Below are 17,841 nucleotides of genomic sequence, written 5' to 3'. Positions count from 1 at the left end.
ACCTGCCTTTCCCTCTGATCTGACAGTTCCTGCCCCGGGGTGCAAGGACAGCGAGGGACTCTCACTCTCTGTCCTCTCCCTCTACAGCTGGGGCCCTGGGTTGCCTGCAGCTGGCCCCTCTCCCAGCTGGACAACCCCACTGCAGGGCCCCAGGCTGGGCAGCAGCAGGCTGCCTGCCCAGAGCAATGAGGAGCGGCTTCCTGCTGAGGGCGCTCTCAGCTCTCCCACCCCCTCCCCGGTCCCCTGATGAGCGAGGACCCTCACAGCAGCTCGTGGCCCTGCCCTTCCTGGCTCTCTCTTGTGAAAGGAGGAAGGCTTCCTACCCACCTTCATCTCCGGAGGGTTCCGTCGTGTTGCAGCCCCAGCCCTGTCTGCACAAAGGAATACACCACTTTCCTGCTTCCCACAGAGAACAAGGAGCACCCACAGGGCCAGAGCCAGTGGCAGGCACAGGGCACCATCAGGGGGGAAAGCAGAGGACCCTGGTGGGTTTTGGTCTGTGGTGCCCGAAGGGGGAGATCCGGGGAATTAAGAAAGTTCTTCTCTCTCACAACAAAGCCCGTATGGGATTCCAAATCCACTTAGGGAGTCAAACACTGAACACAGAGTATTTTGCTCTATTTGTCACACGGCATCTATATAAATCCCAATGCTCCCGGAACTACGTACATGTTCAGGGGAGCATGAGGAACGTTGGAGGCAAATGAGTCTGTCCTCATCTCAGCGGGGCCCATCTGCAGGGATCTGGGGTCTTGCAAGGCACAGGTCTTGTGGGTTTGAGCTATTTGCTCAAGGAGTGAGGAAAGAGAATGACATTGATATTTTAAAACTCTTATCCTGCCCTGGCCGGTTGCTCAGTTGGTTGGAACATCGTCCTGTCCACCAAAAGGTTGCAGGTTCCATTCCTGTTCCGGGCACATACCTGGGTGGTGGGTAAGATCCCCCACAGCCTGTGGAAGCGATTTGGAACATGAGCTTGGAAATCAGTCCAGTTTTGCATAATCTTATGCGTGTTATTTATTCTTCCCAAGCCTCTGTTTCCTCTTCTGGAAAATGGGGATAAGAGGTTCCTCTTGGGACTTGTGAGGGATTGAAATGTATGAAGGCAGGTAAAGGCGCCTGCACAGGCCAGAGAACACCAGTAATGGAGAGCTTGTCGCTTGCCTACCCTTGGGGTGGGGGTGGGGGGCAGGCAGCTGCATGCTCCGGGTCCTCCTGGACCTGGTTTATCTCCCCTCGCTCCACGTTCTCCATCATACCTCTGTGTGCCTGTGGTAGCCATGCAGGGGCCTTGCCTCTTCTTTGTCAGGAAGATCCCAGGGCTAGTGCCGTGCCAGCCAAGAAACTCTGCTTACCTGTCAGCAGGGAAGCCCCCCGGACTCAACCCGAGCCAGGACCCATGAACAGCTCTTTCAGAGGCTGTGCTGGGCAGCTGAGCCCATTCAGGCTGGCTTTCCACTCTGAAGTGATACTTTTTAAGGCTTTGGGCAGCATGTTCCTACCAGAGGGGGGAACCTTGTCTGAGAGGAATAACCACACCGGTGTCTTGGGGTCATCCCACCTCCTGCTTCTCTTGCTGCACTGGTTTCACATCTCTGTGCACCGTATTGCCTTCTCCTTGCAGCCCTCCCACTAGAGGACCGCGGGGGTCTCACCGGCAGGAATCCTCCAGGGATGGGCTGCTCACGCCCTCGTTAGCTGTTCTTTTCACTGACATGCACACTGGCTTGTGGGTGGTTCATTCTGGTGCCTAATTATGAAAGATTCACAAGCACAGAAAACTCATCCCTGGAAGCACCCAGCGCTCTCCTCCCAGGTGGCCGGGCACACACACAAGGTTTGCTTGTTTGGATCCATGGAACCTACGCCAGCCCCCAACCCACTTCCCATGACGCTTTCATCGTGTTGACCACACCTGACAATCTGAATCTCTCCCTCCCTCCCTCCCCTGTGTTCCTTTAAGTGTGGAACAGGCCTTGACCCTCCACAACACCAGGAAGAGGGGTGCCCGGTTTTGTTTGGGGAAAGGGATCAGGGGAGACCTCCAGGAAACAGTGTGCTAAGCTGAGGTTTAAAAATGAGAGGAGGCCAGGGGAGGGCTTCTTGGGCTGAGGCAACAGCAGGAACAGGGCCATGTGTCCTTTGGTGTTGCTGGTGGGTAAGTTTGAAGTGAGGCCAGAAGGAGGGTGAGGCCAACGGGCTCGCTGGAAAGATTGTGGAGACTTGCAACTGTCTTTTAAGGATACAGAACCCTTGTTTTTGTTTGTTTTAACTTTTGTTAATCCTCACCCGAGGATATTTTCCCATTGCTTTTTAGAGAGAGTAGAAGGGAGGGGGAGAGATGCAGAGAGAGAAACATCAATGTGAGAGAGACACATCGTTTGGTTGCTTTCCGCACACACCCTGACGAGGGCCAGGTATCAAGCCTACAACCTAGGTATGTGACCTTGACCAGAATCAAACCCAAGACCGTTCAGTACGAGGACCAATGCTCTATCCACTTAGCCAAACCAACTAGGCCAGAACCCTTGATTCCATAAGGATAAAAATCATCTTTCAAGGATACAAAACTCTGAAGGGTTTTGATCCATGGCACAACAGGTCTCAAACGAACAGAGGGTTAGAAGCAGGTGAACCGTAACCTCTGCAGTGCTGAGTCACTGAAAAGGTTTTGCCGTTGGATATGGAGAATCCGAACACAATATCCGATTGCGACTACCAGTGGGAGAGAACAGGTATCCTGCCTGTGGCCACAGGTGGGTCCAGGGCAGGTGGGGTAGCCACAGCTGTGCAAGGTCTTTTCGGGCGGCTGGCTTGGGTGTCCCAGTTAGAGTGGTGTCCATATTTATCAGACTTCTTTCCTGTGGAACTCTGAGCCCACTGAGGATGACTCAGCACTTGCCTCATCAAGATTTGCCTTTTCTCTGTGGTGATTTCGCCACGTCTGTAATGTGAAACCTCTTGACTTCACACATTTGCAAATTTTAAGAAACATAATCTAGTTTGAGGGCAGTGAAACCAAATCGGGTGGCACAAAAACGTGTCTTTTAACTTTCCATAAACTATTCTTGTTTTTATTCTGCTTACCACCGCCCTTAGCTAATTCACACTTGAGTTAAATTTATTGGGCATTCAACTCAAACATGGTTTCAAAGAGTCATAATATTGCAGTGGTGTGCTCTTACTATTTTATCAGGACGGCGGACATTTCTATTGCTAGGGTTGAGGATGGTAAGTGCTGCGGTAATTCTCTCCCAGGGGTGTGGCTTGGTCTTAGACAACAAAACCCTAAAATTTAATATGACAACGACAAAATCACATGTGTGGTTTCAAAACCAGGAGTCGCAGGGTGTCCAAGTCCAATGGCCCTGTTGTCTCAAAACCCCTGGTTAAGGGGAAAGCATCTTGGGCCATCTTGTTAATTTATCTAGCCAATTAAAAATACATACGTATAATTAGCTGTGGGCATCTGCTTACAAAACATCCAGTGTCGCTCTCAGAACCTTGTAAACCAGCACAATGGGGAGGATCGGGTGACGGGAGGTAACACTCTCGCTGGGCTAACGTGAGCTGGTGCTGTGGCCCTGCCGCTGCCCTTCACCTGCTGCTCACACCACCGGGCTCCCTGCTGGGGCAGTTTCTGGTGCAGGGCAGCGGAGGGGCGGAGGGGCCAGGGGCCGTGGTGAGCGGACGGCAGCTGTGCGCCCCTGCCAGCCTTGGGGTGTGTATGTGTATGAACAGGGTGTTTTTGAGGCTCCTTGGGGCAGCGTCTGAGTTCCTCTGCTTTACTCTGTCATCTTTGAAGGTGGAGCAGAGGGGACTTGTCGGCAAGGAACTGCTGGGGTTGTCTCTGCCATGTCGGCTCATAGTGAGGAGGGGAGACCTACACCCAGGGATTTGGGGCCTGAGGAAACATTATCACCAGGGCAAGGGACGATTCCTGCCAGAGATAAGTCGGACAGACCAAGGGATTGGCTGGGCAGGAAGAAAACGGCAGGCGGGCAGTGTCTAGGGCAGTGATGGCGAACCTATGACACGCGTGTCAGAGGTGACACGCGGACTCATTTTTTTTGGTTGATTTTACTTTGTTAAATGGCATTTAAATATATAAAATAAATATCAAAAATATAAATCTTTGTTTTACTATGGTTGCAAATATCAAAAAATTTCTATATGTGACACGGCACCAGAGTTAAATTAGGGTTTTTCAAAATGCTGACACGCCGAGCTCAGAAGGTTAGCCATCACTGGTCTAGGGGCCGTGACTTTATGTGTCTGCCTCTGCCCCCTCTCCCTCACCCCAGGAGGCAGAGTGTAGACAAAAGAGCTGGGGAGCCAGGCTTCTGTCACTTCTTCCCCTAGGGCAGCGGTTCTCAACCTGTGGGTCGCGACCCCTTTGGGGGTCGAACGACCCTTCCACAGGGGTGGCCTAAGACCATAGGAAAACACATATATAATTACATATTGTTTTTGTGATTAATCACTATGGTTTAATTATGTTCAATTTGTAACAATGAAATTGGGGGCCACCACAACATGAGGAACTGTATTAAAGGGCCGCGGCATTAGGAAGGTTGAGAACCGCTGCCCTAGGGGATAAGGACAATTCATAACTGGAATGCTCCTCACAAGCCAATGTGTTGAATGAATAAAGTCGAACTGCATTTATAGATGTCACCTGAATCACGGTGACAAGTCCCTCCTCAGTCCCCCACGGTGTATGGGCCATAAGGAAGATCCTGACGATTTCCACACCTTCGTGTTTTCACCTGTTCGGTGGAGGTAACTCTGCTCCGACTCCTGTAAGGGTCCTGGGGGCTGAGTGAGCTGACGGCTATAACCGGAACACCCCAAACCCTGAAGGGTTCAGAGGGGTCTCTGGAATACTGCTGTCACTGCTCACAGTCCTGGAGCTCGGGCCTGAGGTGCCCCTGAAGCCCCATTTTTACCAGGACACAGACCAGCCCCCTTTCCTCTGCTCTGCCACACACCTGCCACAAAGCTCTTGATTTTTTAAAACTTTTTTTGATTAATCTTCACCTGAGGATATTTTTTCCATTAATTTTTAGAGAGAGTAGAAGAGAGGGACCAAGAGAGGGAGAGAGAGAAAGAGAGAAATATCGATGTGAGAGACACATATTGATAGGTTGCCTCCCGCATGAGCCCTGACTGGGGTGGGGATGGAACCTGAGACCCTTTGGTGCACAGGTGGACGCTCTAACCACTGGGCAACAATAGCAGAGGCCAGAGGTGGGACAGCAGCAGGGCGAGTTTAACCACCCTGCCATCATGTGGCACACCTTGGAGACGTAGTTACACACCATAAAGAGCTTTGTGGTCCTGGCAGGTAACCAGTGTGGTTGTGTCAGAGCCCAGGGCTGGGGATACCAAACAGGGACAACTTAACAGCCTGACGTTTCTTGGCCGCTTCTGCCACCCCCACCTCCACCCAGAAGCTTGGACTTCCACCTGCCACCTTGTCTCTAGCGCTCGCTCTTCCCAGCAAGACACCTACTCATCTGGTCAATGAGGGTAGTCACGCACAGCGTGAGAGGTGGAAAAATCCCTGGCCGAGCTGTGGTCCCTGTGTTTAAGGACCCTGTGGTTGGACATGGACCAGGGCAAAGGGAGTGGAAAAGGTGCAGGGGACTCACTTACTGAGAGGTGCACGTCTATCCGGGATAACATTTCTCTCCCTGCCATTTGGGTCAACTCTCATCAGTCCTGCTCTCGGACTGTTTGCTTTTCGGTGCATATGTCTATTGGCCTCCGTTATGTCCTCCTTGGAGAGTCCTCACTCTTTTGATGGTTGTATTACCTGTGCCTCCATCTGAGTCTCTGCAGCCAAAGGGCAGGAGTTAGACCTTGGGTCAAAAATTCCCATCCAGCTTCGGGTGAACAATTTGGGACTCCTGGGGGAGTAGTGGGGCCTTAGCCTCTGGAGGGGAGAGGGGACTGAGCAACCAGCCTGGTCGTCAGGGATCTAGGTCGACTTTGAGAGAGGGACTCAGCTTCTGAATTGAGAGCCGGGCCTTGGCTTCTGGGCCAGCTGTGCGAAGGTTCCCCATAAAAGGCCCCCCTCCCCCCAGCGCTCTGCCGATGCCCACGCGGTTCGCAGGCCAGACCAGGTGCTCTCCATCCTCCCTGCCTTACTCCAGGGGCCAGGCAGGGACCGGGTGAGGGAGGGCGCTGGCCGGCTGCTGTCGGCAGGACCCGGGGCGTCCCGCGGTTCTCATTGCCCCGACCAGAGACTGTGCGGGGGAAGCTGGCTCCTCCACTCGGTCCCCGCAGTTCTGTCGGGCGCCCTCTGCCGGCCAGGCCATCACTTGGCCATTGCGGCAAACCTGGGGACAGACTCAGAAACATCAGCAAAACCACCAGCCTTTGGGAGGGGAGACTGACCCAGTGGGCCGCAGCACGTTCTTTACGAAGGTAAGCATTAGTCGTGAGTTAGAGCAACTTTACATGAATCTTAGTATAATTAAAAGTGACTCGAGGAGACGGGCAATGGAAGCAGAGCTGTTGTGATGCACTTTGAATATGGAGCAAGATACTAACACCCATCAGATGCAGGCAGCTCTGGAAGCTGGGTCAGATTGAGGAAAGGGGCATTTCCCTGGAGCCGACAACCAGATTTTAGTCCTATGAGACCCCTTTCGGACTTCTGACCTCCAGAACTGTAAGACAATAAATTTGTTGTTTTCAGAAAAAAAAAAAGTGACTCATGGAGGGGGTCAATGGGAGAAAAAAGGGGACAGATGTAATACTTTCAACAATGAAGATTTTTAAAAAATTTTTTTTAAGTGACTCAGTTCTTTGATCTCAAAAGTAACTTCCTGTGAATTGGAGCGAATATAAATGTAAATAAGGCGTTTACCTCAAAATGAAAGCTAAGCTCTATCGACTTCTTATTGTGAGCTAGAGCACATTCATTCAAAAAGGCAACGGAAATAAACTCAGAAAGACACATCTCACATCTAAATGTCTTATTGCAAGTTAGAGCAAACTAAGATACATCTAAATATTAGCTCTAATCCTAACTTCATACGGGAAATGAGGACAAATTGAGTTTATGGGAAATCAAGCTCTAAATCACTCATCTATAATAATAAAAGCATAATATGCAAATCGACCAAACGACCAAACAGCAGAACAACTGTCTGGACGACTTTCTGGCTGACCACGCTATGACATGCACTTGTGCCAGGCCAGCCAAGGCAGATGCAATGCAATTGGTCGGGGGGCCCTGACATTGCCCCACGATCACCCCGCAGAGGGAGGCCCAGGCCAGACAAGCGATCACACCCCACACCTGTCACCCGCAGAGGGAGGCGACGGGTGGCTGGGTGGAGAGGGACAGCACGGTACAGATGGCAAGCAGTGGCAGTGGCCGGGGTGGGGGCCGGGCCAGCTGCTGGCAGCTGGGGGAAGGAAAGCTCCAATAGGTCCTGATCGCCAGCCAGGCCTAGGGACCTTACCCGAGGGGTCCCGGATTGCAAGAGGGTGCAGGCCAGGCTGAGGGACACAAATTTCGTGCCCCAGGCCTCTAGTTTAAAATAAAATGTATGAGCTTTAAGGTGCTATAGAAACTTTCCCTTTGCAAACAAGCTCAGAAACACAGCCACCTCAAATGTACTATCTTCGTGCAAATTAGAGCAAATTAACTAGGTTGAATAAAAACAATATAAATAGGGTGTCCCAAAAATGTATACACACTTTGAATAATTATAAAGGCAGTGTTTATTAAAATACATTTCATTTTCAAAATAGAGATATCAGCTGTTAGTGTGTACACATTTCTTTGGGACACCCTGAATATAAGATAAATTAAAAGTACCTTATTATGTTGAGTTAGTGAAACTGAAGATGAAATTAAACGATGTGTCAAACAAGCAGTATGTTGGCAAACAAGCTAAGATGCAGATATTCCCCGCTAAGAAAACTTCTAGTAGTGAGAAAGAGCAAATAAAAATGAGTTAGAACCAATTTAGATAAATCTAAGCAGTATCAGGGAAGATGTCATTATTCCTTAATCTACCTTGTTATGAGGAACGAGAGTAAATATAGTCAGTGCTAAGCATTTTAAGTGCACTCAAGCGCAAAATAACTCCTTTATTTTAGAGGAAACTGTTTATTTCTCTCTAGAAAGAATTCATATGTAACAGTTGATACTGAAACAAGTACTGACTCAAGCGCTCTCCAGGTAACTAAGAATTTAATCTAAGAGTTTTTTTTTTATGTGAAATCAATCTTGAAATCACTCATTCATTTCAAACAGATCTTACAAGCTTCCAAAGTACTTTGTAAACTTTAAGTGTGCAAACAAGCTCAGAAACATACATTCATCTCAAAATTCCCTGCTTCCTTCACTGGCTAGGAGGAGTGCCTCGGTCCTGGCACAAAGACAGAGATGGTATTCACGGAGACCACCTGCAACGGTGCTCCTGCTCCCCCTCCAGGAGCTGAGTCTGGATTTTGGCTCCAGAGGAAGTCCCTGCCTCTCACTCCAGAGGCCACACCCCTGCTTCTCTCTCCAGAATATACTAGTGAGAACCCACTGCTGGCTCCAGAGCCCAAGTCCCAATCCCCCTTCTAGAGCTGGAGTCTCCCGTTCAATAATTTTTCCTATCTGGATTCCTTTAGGCAGGTAAGGGGAAGGGTCAAAGTTCCTTTCTGAGTCTCTTGTATCTTACAAATAACCAGCTTAAAATAATCAGTATCCCAAGAGGCACATTTTGGGGTGGAAACTCAGCTTCCCCTCACTAGTAATAAGAAGGTTCTTTTAAGAGCACGCATGAGCCGTAACCGGTTTGGCCCAGTGGATAGAATGTTGGCCTGCAGACTGAAGGGTCCCGGGTTCGATTCCGGTCAAGGGAATGTACCTTGGTTTTGGGCACATCCCCAGTGGTGGGTGTGCAGGAGGCAGCTGACTGATGTTTCTCTCTCATTGATGTTTCTAACTCTCTATCTCTCTCCCTTCCTCTCTGTAAAAAATCAATAAAATATATTTTAAAAAAAGAGCATGCAGGATCGTGAACTCATTTTCACAAATACTGCTTTGATTCATTATAATTGCTCATAACTCTCCAAAGAGAAATTCCGAGATCTTTGAAGGTTTGAGGACTTTCTAGTACATTTGAATCCTTTTGAAGGTTCGTTTGAGAACAGTATGTGATTCAAGTTCATTATCATAAACACTGCTTAGCTACATTGAGTGTAGTTTCATTTGCAGGAAGAAAGTGCAGTTGAGGCAAATGTGTTTTCCTTAGCTTTTTTTTTTTTTTTTTAAGCGCAGGCCTTTTCTGAACACGTGTCCTGTCCAAGATATATGCATAGTTTTTAAAAATTACCGAATATTTACAGGAGCTTTTTGTCTTGTTTTGTTTTTATTGATTTTTAGAGACAGAGGAAAGGAGAGAGAGAGAAACATCGATGTGAGGAGCATTGATCAGCTGCTTCCTGCATGCCCCCTCCTGGGGATGGAGTCCACAACCTGGGGCATGTGCCCTGACTGGGAATTGAACCTAAACCTTTTGGTGCATGGGATGATGCTCAACCAACTGAGCTACACTGGCCAGGGCAGGAGCTTTTTAATGCCCTAAATTCCCAAAGAAATTCTCTCCTCAGCTTTTCCTGCCAGGCTCATGGCATTCTGTTGTTTGCCTCAACTATGATCTTTTGCTCCAGATGGCAATTGGTTGTCGGTTTGTTTTCCAGTGTTTTGGGGGAATGCTCTCTTCATAACTCATTTTCTGTTCTAAATGAGTTCATTCGGCAAAACAAGGGGCAGGTGCCTGTGTCAGTCCTTTAAGCAGTCTCCAGAGAGGTTAGAACAGCCATGGGCAAACTACGGCCCGCGGGCCGGATCCAGCCCGTTTGAAATGAATAAAACTAAAAAAAAAAAAAAAAAGACCGTACCCTTTTATGTAATGATGTTTACTTTGAATTTATATTAGTTCACACAAACACTCCATCCATGCTTTTGTTCCGGCCCTCCGGTCCAGTTTAAGAACCCATTGTGGCCCTCGAGTCAAAAAGTTTGCCCACCCCTGGGTTAGGACAAAATTTGTAGAGAGACCCTTCAGTGCACAGGCCAACACTCTAACAACTGGCCAGGGCTCCCACTTTTTATATCGTTGAGCAGATAAAACCCATCACAAACACTTTAAAATTAATGATAAGTAGTCCTCTTTTAAGAGGATTTTACAAACATTGTTTGCTGTACAATTCATCCCAAAGTCACCTGGTAATTAGGGTAGCCATGTGCTAGTTAATTGCCTTTATTTGAAAGAAAAACAAAACTTCTCTTATCTCTGTGATGAGCAGGTATTTATAGTTTGGAGCAAGGCATCTAAAGGAAGCTCTCCAAGTGACAAAGATAAGAAGCAATATCTTCCTTAATGTTTACATTTCAGAGATGGCTCCCAGGTCTTTAAGAAAAATATTCCTAGATTATAAAATGGTCAACATACTTTTCAGCCTTTAAAAAAATTTTACATAGATATCAAAGGACCACATTTATAAATAGGGTTCTCAATAAAATACTCTAAGAAAATGGAGGGAGGAAACTATGCATTTCCTTTGTGGCAAAGGTGAAAATGAAATTAAAGTTCATTTACCATTAATTATTATTTAAACGCTATTCCTATGAGCTGAACTAGGTCTGCTTTGCAGAAGCCCTGTTAAAAAAGAGGCATCAGGCCACCAAGAGTGTCGCTTGTGCTAAGCCCACGTCACCAAACCAAAACCTAATGCTTTAGTTTTGTAGCTGGACAGTAAGTAAGAAGCTAGGAAAATCCCCGGGCAAGTGGAATGGGGAAACAAGAAAATTAAACAAGACCAAACAGTTTGGGCAGCTTGCAGCCAGCTTGGGAATTCCAAGACCTTATCTTCCCTAACCAAGAGAGTCGTGAGAGCAAATGGTTTATATCCTCCTCCCTAACCAGAGAATACAGAGCTTAAGTCACCCAGGCCTGGCAAAATAGAGAACAAAGACCCAATTAATGCATTTGCGCCAGCTAGACCCAAGGACAGACGAAGTTGGGGAACAGATAAAAAAAACCCCATTAAAGCCAGATGGACCTAAGATAAAAGCAAAACAGTACAACAGACAAAGAATAATCCCAAACTCCCCTATACGCTCATTTTAATGCATCAGCATATTAAAAATGCACCCGGAAAGTTGATGAATATTCTACTAAACCCCCCTCCTCCCCCCAAGATTCTCACCTGCAGGGGGAAAAAAAAAAAGGTAAAAAGCCCTCAGGACAAAGACTTGATGTGGGCTCTCGCTAGAGCCTTCCCGGGCACGAGCTTTTCATTTCTAAGGGTCCCCACAAGACTTGCAGCCGGGGGAGCGGTGGGCAGTGGCAGCTGGACCTGGGCTCACTCCCAGATCCTGTCTCCACTTCCCAGGGAGCTGAAGCAGCCCTGCCTTGCTCACTTCTTTCCTATAACCTTTCTAGAGCCAAAGCAGCCCCACCTCGGCTCTCCCTGTCGTTTCTTCTACTCTAATTTCTTCCTTTGTGTCATTGTCCCCAGCATTAATACACATATTCTCAAACCCATCTGGACTCCTGTTGCAAAATCTTTCCTACCCAAAGTCAAGCAGCCACGTACCACAGACCGACCTGAGGCAAACCTACTAAGGGCCGGCCCCTGTCCAGTAACAGTTTCAACCTCTCCCAGAAATGAAATCTTAAACCAGTCAGTTTGGAATGACCTGGTCAGCACTCTTGAGGTAATTTTCTCATAGACCGCTAAGGGTCTTTGAGACCCTTGCCTGAAAGAATCCACTCTGTCCACTGCTTCCTTGTCCCCCTGAACCCTTCTGCCTATAAAAATCTATTTTGTATAGCTCTTCAGAGCTCTTTTCTCTTTGCTAGGTCTTCAAATGCTCTCAGTTGATTTTTTTTTGGTAATGCCCTTGAACGGAATCGAACCCAGGACCCTTTGGTCTGCAGGCTGATGCTCTATCCACTGAGCAAAACCGGCTAGGGTTGAATTTTGTTTTGTTTTTTAAACATCCAGGTTCTAGATAATAGGCCAGAGAGCCAAGCTCAGCATGTGTGAGTGAGGCTTCCGTCCTCCAGGACCTGGATGAGAATTTGTCACTAAGTCTGAGGACTTGGACAAGAGGATACCCACTATGTAGCATCCAAAGTGGGCGACTGCTTTGCCTTCCCGTTTCTCCTGTCAGTAAAGTGGGGATGCCCGCAGGGGTGCGCGGGTGGCACGAAGCCACACTTGGATGGCGCTCATGAAAGGAGGTGTGCATGCTATGCAGTTTACCGGTAAGCCCAGGGAATTTAACTGGGCCTGGGAGTAAAAACACAAGCCAGAGCGCAGAAAAGGCTCCCAGCCTGCACTCTGCACCAGCCAGACCGTCAACCGGAAATGTCTCTATTGCACAGAACTCTTCACCCCCGGAGGGGCGGGGTGCGGAACCCTTCTACAGAAGCTGCCGTAGAGATTTCTGGGAAGTGTAGTCTTTCCAGCGGATGAGTAGAAGGAACAGACTTCACTCCGGAATCACTGCCTGTCTTAGTTATTTTTTGGTTATTAAACAAACTAACTTTAGAGAGAGGCCTGCCTCAGGCCAGTGTGTTGCTCCAGTTACTTATGCCTTTGTGGGTTGTTCTTTTTTTGTTGTTTGTTTTTCATTGGTGGGTTCTTGTATGTGCCCTGACAAGGGATGGAAGCTGCAACCTCGGCGGGTGAGAGGACGCGCTAACCCCCTGAGCACCCGGCCGAGGCCATCACTGCCTGTTCTGTGCGCGGGCATCTTAATAAAAGAGACGGCTAGGCTGTCACTGCAACAGACATTGTCCAGTAATTCACCTCGTGGCCGCAGCCTCTCCCCTGGCGGCCATTGGGGGCGGAGCCTGCGGGGACGCTGGGAGCTGTGCTGGCGCCGATGATCGGCGCAGGGCTGGGTGGACCTACCCGGCTGACGCTGGTGAGCGAACCGCTGAGGCCCTTTGCGGTGCTGGCTGGAGGAGCGGGGCCCCGCGGGGTTAGGGACCCGGTGGAGTGAGGCTGGTCGAGGAGTGGCTGCAAGTCCGGGAGGTTTCGTTTTGGAAATGGGGCGCGGCCCCAGGTGCGCCTTTGGGGGCAGGGAATGGGGTGAGACGCTCCGTGCTGCGCGCTAGGGGACCTTCCGTCTCCGGCTGGGGCGACTGAGCTGGAACTGTGGTTTCTCTTTTGAAGGAGGTGGGATTATTTATTCTGGGCCAGACAACTAACGAAGAGGGAGGCGGCTGCAGTCGAGCACCCCGGGGTTTATTTGGGCCGTGCACACGAGTTCAGCCAGGCATCCCCTGGGGTGGGGTTGGGGCGCGGATCCGGCCGTATAGCTCCCCGCGTCTTTCTAGCAAGGGAACCCCTACCTGGGTCCTGCGTGTCCGAGTGGTTGTGGGAACCTAGGATGGATCGTGAGTATGAAGAATTGGGTTTTTGTTTGTTTGCTTGCTTTGGTGGTGCTGAGTGTGGCTCAGGCAATGATGGGGTGGGGACGGGGTTGGGGTGGGGATCTCAGGACCCGCAGTGCTTAGGTTTGTGGGTGGTGGTGGCGGTGAGCTTCCTGTGGGCAGAATACACCTCCTGACCTAGGCCCCAGGGGGTCGTGGGGAGTGCTTGGGTCTGGAGTCCTGGGGCTTTAGGGGTGGGGGAGGTGTGGGCCTAGGACAAACATCTGGTGCTGGTAGGTACCACCCGACCTTGACCTGCGTTTAGGCAGTTTTTTGAGCGGGGATGAGCCTGCTTCAGGGGCACCTGTTGTCCCGGGGCTTGTCATGGGGCAGGGGCTCGCTCTGCTTTGTGGCAAAGACCCCGGTTTGGCTGTCAATGCCCGTGGCCGGGTTTACTGATTCTGCCTCTCCTTGTCTGCTTTTCTCTCATGTGTTGGGGTCAAACCTCTGGATTCGGGCTTAGGGAATGTAGGTAGGGTGGGAACTTCTGAGGGCTGTTGACGGACTATCCAAATCACTTCTGGCATCTGGTGAGGCCTAGCTATCAGGACTTAAACTTTCATTTTATTTTTATTTTTGGTAAGGACAGATTTTAAACCTGCGCAGTACGTGAACCCCATGAACCTATCACCAGATCCAGCATTTATTAATTCACTGCTAATCTTTGCATCTCCTCAACCCTATGTGTGCATACACTTTGAGACTAGTCACACCCCACAGGGCTTGGCCACTACTCACCTTACCACTGACAGCTGGCTAAGGACACGGGACTCCGCGGCTAGAGCTCAAGTCTAGGTACTTTCTAGCTCTTCAACTTGAGCAAGGTTCATAACTCTGCCTCAGTTTATCACAAGACCTAACTCATGGGGCCTTTGGGAGGTAAAAATTGTACAGAGCCTGGTATACAGTAAGAGTTTTTAGTAATTGTTAAATATTACTAATGATATTACAACTTGAGTCCCATAGACACCGAAGGGTTCAAACAGGTCTGCCTAAGATGTGCTACTTTGGCATGTGAATTATTTTGAGGTGAAGGCAGTTGAGACCCTGCGGGCTCACAAGAAACTTTTACCTCTCCCTTAAAGAATTTAAACTTGGGACCTTGTCTCTTCGGAGTTATCACCAGAAATAGCTTTTTATGACCTATGGAGCAGGCAGACCTGTGATTACTGAACACCTGCTCTTTATCGGACTGCAAATGACCTTCCTCCCTCTGAAGCCCGGTGATGCCTTACCTCATCCCGAGCGCAGTGCCATACGAACCTCATTTTCCTTTCTGTCTCTGAACCTCAGCTGTGCGTGTGTGGGTGTGGGTGTCTCTGATTCGCTCATTCATATATTCGGGGTTTCCATATGTACGTATGTAATTAAATTTAGTTATTTTCTCTTATTAATTGAATCTGCCTCCTGTAGATTTACTAGGCCAGCCAGATGGACCTAGAAAGGCAGAGGGATGTTTCTTCCTCCGCCATAGTGCGAAAAAGATTCCTTACTTCATAGCAGCCTGTCAGGGCAGGCTGTGTTCTGATGCCCATTGTTGACTCTGCCCCCAGAATCTGTTTACGTCCTTCTCTGGCAGGTCTGAGGCTTTTTTTTTTAAAAATGTATTTTATTGATATTTTACAGAGAGGAAGGAAGAGGGATAGAGAGTTAGAAACATCGATGAGAGGGAAACACCAATCAGCTGCCTCCTGAACACCTCCTACTGGGGATGTGCCCGCAACCCAGGTACATGCCCTTGACCGGAATCGAACCTGGGACCTTTCAGTCCATAGGCCGACGCTCTCTCCACTGAGCCAAACCGGTCAGGGGTCTGAGGCTTTTTTTTAAAGGAAGAGGAGCACCCCTTATTTCAGACTTGGCGATTTCTAGCCTGGTATCTGGGGCTGAGAGACAGTCCTGAGGTTCACAGTTCCTGTTTCAACCTCAGGTTCACATTCTCATATCCGTGCTGCCCAGAGAGGATTGCATAGAGAAAATGGGCTCCTGGCGGCCCCGTTAAGGTGGGCACCACACACTGTTCACGTTCTTAGGGTGTTTTCTTTGCTCCAAACTGTGGGTGAATTTCCTGTGCTCATTCTGACATCTTGAGTCCTGCAATGTCCCATTGGAGGCTTTTTGGTTCTTGTGAGGGCTGCACTTTTAAAAAAATATATATTTTATTGATTTTTTTTTTACAGAGAGAAAGGGAGAGGGATAGAGAGTTAGAAACATCGATGAGAGAGAAGCATCGATCAGCTGCCTCCTGCACACCCCCTACTGGGGATGTGCCCGCAACCAAGGTACATCTGGATTCAAACCTGGGACCCTTGACTGGAATCAAACCTGGGACCCTTCAGTCCCCAGGCCGACGCTCTATCCAGTGAGCCAAAGCAGCTAGGGCAGGGCTGCACGTTTTTATACTCTTGTGTGGCTCCTGATGAAGCCATAAAAAGGCTTATTGGTTTGAGTGGCTAAGTTTCTACATGTCGAGATCTGTTGATGATGATGGATCTTTTTAAAAAATATATGTATTTTTTGACTTCAGAGAGGATGGGAGAAGGAGAGAACTAGAACATCAATAATGAGAGAGAATCATTGATTGGCTGTCTCCTACACACCCCAACTGGGGATCAAGCCTGAAACCCAGGATATGTCCTGACCAAGAATCAAAGCATGACCTCCTGGTTCATACGTCGACACTTAACCACTGAGCCATGCCAGTCTGGCAATGATGAATCTTTTGAACTAGAAAAACTTTTAAATTGAAAAAAAAAGACATATATATATATATATATATATATATATATATATATATTTTTTTTTTTTTTAGAGAGCTCTCATATCATTATGCTGGTGAGTCATTATAGTCCCCCATTCTGTATATCTGATTTGGAAGCCCTTGCTTTTAAGTGTACTTTTAAATGGTCTAATCTAATTGGAATGTTCTTCATAGTAGCCACTGTAATTTTTTTAGGTTATAATTTCCTTGAGGGTTGGCAGCAGTTTGGTAGGACCTTGGCTGAAAATGGAGTTTGGCCTACATTTCTTTTTGGCCGTATTTTGAAGCTTCCAATCCAATAGTTACCAAGATAAGGTCTTAGGACATAAAATTTTTAGGTTGTCTTTAATAGGATTCTGCCAGTTTTTTTCTTTCCTTTCTCTTCTTACATGCAGAATGATTGTACTTATAATGTCCTGATTTTTAAAATAATATCTATAAACGTCTAAAGATATTTGCTCACTGGGCATTATTTTAGGGAATGGTGAAGAAAAAGGGCTTTGGAATGAAAATTTTGGATTCTAGGCTTGGCTTTGACACTGGGTCACTGTGTGATCTTAAGACAAGTAAACGGACCTCTAATGCCTTAGTTTCCTCCTCTGTGAGATGGGAAGGATAGAAGTGTCTACCTCTTGGCTGTGTTGTGAAGATTCATAGAACTCTGCACTTAGTACAGTACCTGTTTTATAAATACTAACTATAAATACTAGCATTCGTGGGAGGAAAAGGGCTGTATTTATCAGCTTAGGCTAAGTTGTACTCCAGTAACACATGACTCCCAAATCTCAGTGACCCACAATCTAACCTTAAACCTAGTCTGATCCCTCCTCCTTTGTAGGTTGGCTCAGCACCGTGACCTTTTATAGTAGAAGGAAGGCCACTCCTTGGGAACATGCCCTCAGAACATGAGAGATGGTTGAATCATGCAGTGCTTAGAAGTGGCATGTCACTTTCTCTCACTTTTCATTGTCTAAGGCAAGACCTGATGTCACGGGCAGGAAGTACAGTCCTTTTAGAGAGAAGCAAATAATTGGGAACAATCATCAAATCTACCACAAAGGACTGTTTTATTCTAATCACTAGGAGTAGCGAAACCCCTGAGATGAATTTCTTCTTATTAGAAGCTCGAATACTAGTAAAGAGAGTCATAGACATAGAAAAATTGCAAGAGGGTGTGATTAAGGTGAGATGCCCAGATTGGACAGAAGCGTGAGTGACCATCTCTACCTGTGTTGTTAGGGGATGAATCAAAAGGGCTTCTTAGAGGAGCCCTGGCTAGTCTCAGAAGGGAACTTGGCAACAGCAGAACTGCAGTCACTTGGACTGAGATTCTGGACAGGGTGTCTGAGTTGCTTCTGAAGGTGGGATAGCTCCTAACATCACCTGCCTCCTTGGGATCACGTGGGTGGAGGACTTCGGATTGGGCCCATCAGGAGACACCCATGCACATCACGGATAAGGCCTTGTGGCGTACATGTGCAGAAAAGAAGGTGTGAGTGTGGGAGGGTATCTGTACAGAGTCGCTGTGAGGACTTGGAGCTCTACCTAAAGTAAGAAGGACTTAGTTTAGACACCTCCCCCCCCCCCCCCCACCCCAAGAGTACTGGGACG

This window comes from Myotis myotis, unplaced genomic scaffold (assembly GCF_014108235.1).
Source record: "Myotis myotis isolate mMyoMyo1 unplaced genomic scaffold, mMyoMyo1.p scaffold_m19_p_9, whole genome shotgun sequence".
Taxonomy (NCBI): Eukaryota; Metazoa; Chordata; class Mammalia; order Chiroptera; family Vespertilionidae; genus Myotis; species Myotis myotis.
This window is presented reverse-complemented; position numbering follows the sequence as displayed.